Source organism: Schistocerca cancellata, chromosome 3, assembly GCF_023864275.1.
Source record: "Schistocerca cancellata isolate TAMUIC-IGC-003103 chromosome 3, iqSchCanc2.1, whole genome shotgun sequence".
Lineage (NCBI taxonomy): Eukaryota > Metazoa > Arthropoda > Insecta > Orthoptera > Acrididae > Schistocerca > Schistocerca cancellata.
In genome coordinates, this window is record NC_064628.1 from 554,673,790 (window position 1) to 554,679,789 (window position 6,000).

Consider the following 6,000-nt stretch of genomic DNA (forward strand, 5'->3'; position numbering starts at 1 on the left):
ACCTTATCGTAGCACTGTCCGTGCGGGTGGGAGAGTTTGCGTGTTCCTGTGATGCTGAGAGCTATACCGGTGGTAGCGTAGCTACTGGCAGGTTCAACCTAGCCGGTCAGGTCTCAGCAGAGGAGCCAGACGAAGTGTGCCTCACAACGACCTACCGTCCTTTCCTCCCTTTCCCTTCCAGTCCCTTCCCTTTCCTTCTTCCCTTCTGTCAGTCTCTTCATCGGTGTAGGAGGCGGGTAATATCGATAGGTAAACACTCACGGCTTCTGTACCGACGAAGCAAGGCACCTGTGAAGTGCCTTAAGGGCGTATGTCAGGATACTTCCAGTGACATATGGCCATTCACTGCATCCCCTGCCTCTTGCCAGTTGTATCGGCCCTACGATCCACTGCCAACCAGAGGCAGAGGACGAGAGAGTGGATCTGCATCTGTGCAACTGCTTATCCACTTTAAATACCTTCACGCGCAGATGACTCCGGCAAAGTTTCAATGGACTATGAGCATTGAAAGTCCTGCGGCGATGGGGTACTGATGGTGAGGCAAGGGTTTGGTGTACCTGAACCTTAGTTGGTGCTCTGCACGTTAGGCGGTCAGACGGTGATGGTCGTTCTGGTACTCGTGAGAGACGGGAGGACTGGTTCGGCAGCTCGTCAGACGACAAAGCAGCCCTATTTAGGATCGCTCTGCTTTCCCTAATCCAGGGAGGAGCCTAGAAAAGGTGGCCTAAACATAGTCCGTCTCAAACCAGCACAAGTGGCAAACTGCGGTCACTTGTTCACTAACATATGCGGTCAAAAAAATAATAAAATAAACAGTTACCTTAAATATCTAATGATTGGAGTCTGAAACGTCCGTACTTTACAGGATAATGAGCATAATCAGTGCCCAGAGAGAAAGACAGGACTTATCGCAAGGGAATTGGCTAAATATAACATCGACATTACTGCCATAAGTGAAACACATCTTAGTGACTCTGGACAGTTATGTGAACCGCTCGGAGGTTATACCTACTACTGGAGTGGAAAATCATCCACTGAAAGGGCGGAAAGTGGGGTAGGCTTTGCCATACGCAATAAATTGGCATGTTCACTAATAGAACTCCCAAAAGGTATCAGTGACAGAATAATAACACTCAGACTTCACCTGGCATCCAAGAAATATCTTCACTTGATCAATGTATACGCACCTACATTGCCATCTCCGGATGAAGAGAAGAACAAGTTCTACCAAGACCTCCGACATGTCCTTAGGGATATTCCTTCTGCAGATAAACTTCTGTTACTTGGTGATTTTAATGCTCGTGTTGGGAATGATTTCAGTGCTTGGAATGGAGTCCTCGGTCACCATGGGATTGGAAAATGCAACTCGAATGGTTTGGATCTTCTAACTCTATGTGCCGAGTTTGAACTCTGTCTGACAAATACATATTTTCGTCTGCCTGAAAAATATAAAACAACATGGATGCATCCGCGATCTAAACACTGGCACCTTCTGGATTATGTGATAGTACGGAAAAAAGATCTTGGTGACGTACTGGTCACACGTGCAATGAGAGGCGCTCAGGGATGGACAGACCATCGACTCGTGAGGTCCAAATTAAAGATAACTTTGAAGGCACCACGCCGAGCTTCACACAAAATACCAACAAAATTGTCCTGCAAAATCTTGGCCAATGATCAGACTATGAGAGCAAAACTGGATGAAAAATTTGGTGTCGATGGCCTTTTGATATCTGAATCTGCCCCTGTAGATGAACAGTGGAGTGCATACGCTGGCAGACTGCGTGGCTGTGCTTCAGAAGTCTTGGGAAAGCCTCAGAAGAAGCACCAGGACTGGTTTGACGACTCAGATCCAGAGATCAGAAAGCTAATTAATGATTTCAGAACCTCTCTTCGCACCCCTGATGATAACAAGCGTAGAGCAGTGCATTACAATCTGAAAGTGAAGATACGTGCTCTCAAAGACAGTTGGTGGGCAAATAAAGCAAATGAAATACAGCTATATGCCGACACGCACCAAACGGGCAGATTCTTTGAGTCCCTGAAAACTATCTTTGGTCCAAGAGTTGGGAAGATAGCACCAGTCTATAACAAAGATAAAAGTTGTCGGCTGACGCAACAGAGTGACATCCTGTCTCGGTGGGCGGAACATTTTAATGACGTTCTTAATCCCAACCATCAGACAACCGATATTCCATACATAGAAGCACTTGAAGACCTGCCAGTTGAGGAACAACTTGCGGATGCCCCTTCCTACGATGAATTCATTTCAGAATTGGCTAAGCTGAAAAACGACAAAACAGCAGGATTACATAACTTGCCATCAGAGCTATATAAATATGGGGGGCCAAACATCAAGAAACCATTGTTTGCTTTGATCTTAAGGATTTGGGAGTATGAAATGATTCCACAAGACTGGAAAGATGCTTGTATTTCCAAGATCTATAAAGGCAAGGGTGACATATCAGACTGCAGCTCCCACAGGGGCATTTCTCTTCTCTCAGCAGCGGGAAAAGTCCTTGCCCACATAATTAACACCCGGTTAACACACTTTGCAGAAAAACTGCTACCAGAGACCCAGTGTGGCTTTCGCCCAAACAGAGGCACAGTGGATGCCATATTTGTTGTCAAACAAATGCAAGAGAAAAGCTTAGAGCAACATCGGCCTTTGTTCATGTGCTTTGTAGACCTGGAAAAAGCTTTTGATCGTGTCCCACGGGAAGCTCTCTGGATCATACTAAAGAAAACTGGGTGCCCTGACAAAATTGTCAGTTTGATTCGGCAGTTTCATGAAAACATGATGGCAAAAATCCGCCATGAGGACAAGCTCTCAGAACAGTTTCCCGTGACATGTGGTGTAAAACAAGGCTGTGTTCTGGCTCCCACACTCTTCTCACTTTACTTCGCAGTTGTTATGAGAGATGCGACCAAAGCCTGTAGTAATCAAATTAGTCTCGACACAAGGACAGACAAAAGTGTCTTCAACATCTCTCGCCTCAGAACAAAAAGTCGCGTAACCAAACTATCCATCTTAGAGATTCTCTATGCGGATGATGTATGCATGATGGCTAATTCTTGCGAAACTCTTCAGACTTACATAAATCTGCTAAATGCCTCCTGCAGAAGATTTGGCTTAGCCATTAGCATCACTAAGACGCAAGTTCTCAAACAGCCACTTAGAGGTCTTAATGCAGATGACTCTAGTATTGAGATAAATAACAAACCCTTGCAAAATGTGTCAAAGTTCAAATACCTGGGAAGCCAAATTAGAAGTGACAACAGCCTGACAACGGAAATCGCAGCGCGTATAGCCAGCGCAGCCTCAGCCTTCGGTAAGCTTAATGACCGAGTATGGAAATCACATGATCTCAAACTACAAACAAAAATTGCAGTCTACAAAGCAGTAGTATTATCCACCTTACTCTATGCCTTGGAAACCTGGTGCTGTTACAAAGCTGACATTAAGAAGCTAGATAAATTTCATCTTCGATGTCTGAGATCAATTCTGCGCATCAAATGGGAAGACCGTGTCCCAAACACGGAGATTTTGCCCCGCGTGAAACTGGCTGGTATTCAAGCTTTAATAATGAAACATCAACTGAGATGGAGTGGTCACATAGTACGCATGGATGACAGTAGGCTACCTAAAGCGGTGTTCTACTCGCAGCTCTCGTGCGGGAAGAGGAGGAAAGGTGGTCAACACCTGCGATATAAAGACACCGTCAAATGCCACCTTGCAGCCTGTGACATTCCAAGCAACCGTTGGGAGGAGCTAGCATTGCGCCGATCGGAGTGGCGATCAACTGTACATAAGAGCATCGAGCAATTCGAGCAAAAGCGTCTAATGAACCTGGATGTTAAAAGAGAGCTCCGAAAATCTCAGCTCAAGCCTGTCTACACGTATACTTACAACTCTGCTGGTCAACTTCACTGTGCTCCATGCAACAGGATATTCAAAGCGAAATTCGGATTTGCGAGCCACATCCGAGCCTACCACAACAAGGACAGAGAAGACTGATGGAGTCGCTGTCGCCGGACACGGCGAGGAGGACATCATCACAAAGATGCATGTATATCTGAATTTGTGGGTTGCAATCCAGATGATGTTAGGGTGCACTTAGCTTAGCATACCACTGTTGACCAGCTTGGCACAGCCCATAAATGGCTTATTTTAAGTTTACACACTTTACCACGCAGTTTCAGTGTTTGGAGAATGTCACTTGCCTTCTGGACTAAATGATTATCTTTCTCTACACATTTCATCTTTTTTTACAAATTTGACAAGTGAATCTGGCTGTTTGATGAATATTTCTGTTAGTTTCAAGATTGAGAAATGCAGTGGTAATATGCAGCTGTAAGACATACAAGTCCAGTTTGACTGACAGAGTAGTGTAAATGAGATAGTTCATGCAATTAGAGAGAACATTGCCACAAAGTCAACTCCAGGTCATTGGTTGATTCCTTACACAACTATTCATGTTTTTCTCATCATAGAGCCATCACAATTGACAGGAATTGGGGAAAGAAATACAGTAGAAGAAGAATGGGTAGCTCTGTGGGATGAAGTAGTGAAGGCAGCAGAGGATCAAGTAGGTAAAAAGCGAGGGCTAATAGAAATCCTTGTGTAACAGAAGAAATATTGAATTTAATTGATGAAAGGAGAAAAAACAAAAATGCAGTAAATGAAGCAGGCAAAAAGGAATACAGACGTCTCAAAAATGATATCAACAGGAAGTGCAAAATGGCTAAGCAGGGATGGCTAGAGGACAAATGTAAGGATGTAGAGGCTTGTCTCACTAGGGGTAAGATAGATACTGCCTACAGGAAAATTAAAGAGACCTTTGGAGATAAGAGAACCACTTGTATGAATATCAAGAGCTCAGATGGCAACCCAGTTCTAAGCAAAGAAGGGAAGGCAGAAAGGTGGAAGGAGTATATAGAGGGTTTATACAAGGGCGATGTACTTGAGGACAATATTATGGAAATGGAAGAGGATGTAGATGAAGACGAAATGGGAGATAAGATACTGCGTGAAGAGTTTGACAGAGCACTGAAAGACCTGAGTCGAAACAAGGCCCCGGGAGTAGACAACATTCCATTTGAACTACTGATGGCCTCGGGAGAGCCAGTCATGACAAAACTCTACCATCTGGTGAGCACGATGTATGAGACAGGCGAAATACCCTCAGACTTCAAGAAGAATAAAATAATTCCAATCCCAAAGAAAGCAGGTGTTGACAGATGTGAAAATTACCGAACTATCAGTTTAATAAGTCACAGCTGCAAAATACTAACGCGAATTCTTTACAGACGAATGGAAAAACTGGTAGAAGACGACCTCGGGGAAGATCAGTTTGGATTCCGTAGAAATGTTGGAACACGTGAGGCAATACTGACCTTACGACTTATCTTAGAAGAAAGATTAAGAAAAGACAAACCTACGTTTCTAGCATTTGTAGACTTAGAGAAAGCTTTTGACAATGTTGACTGGAATACTCTCTTTCAAATTCTGAAGGTGGCAGGGGTAAAATACAGGGAGCGAAAGGCTATTTACAGTTTGTACAGAAACCAGATGGCAGTTATAAGAGTCGAGGGGCATGAAAGGGAAGCAGTGGTTGGGAAAGGAGTAAGACAGGGTTGTAGTCTCTCCCCGATGTTATTCAATCTGTATATTGAGCAAGCAGTAAAGGAAACAAAAGAAAAATTCGGAGTAGGTATTAAAATTCATGGAGAAGAAGTAAAAACTTTGAGGTTCGGCGATGACATTGTAATTCTGTCAGAGACAGCAAAGGACTTGGAAGAGCAGTTGAACGGAATGGACAGTGTCTTGAAAGGAGGATATAAGATGAACATCAACAAAAGCAAAACGAGGATAATGGAATGTAGTCAAATTAAGTCGGGTGATGCTGAGTGAATTAGATTAGGAAATGAGACACTTAAAGTAGTAAAGGAGTTTTGCTATTTAGGGAGTAAAATAACCGATGATGGTCGAAGTAGAGA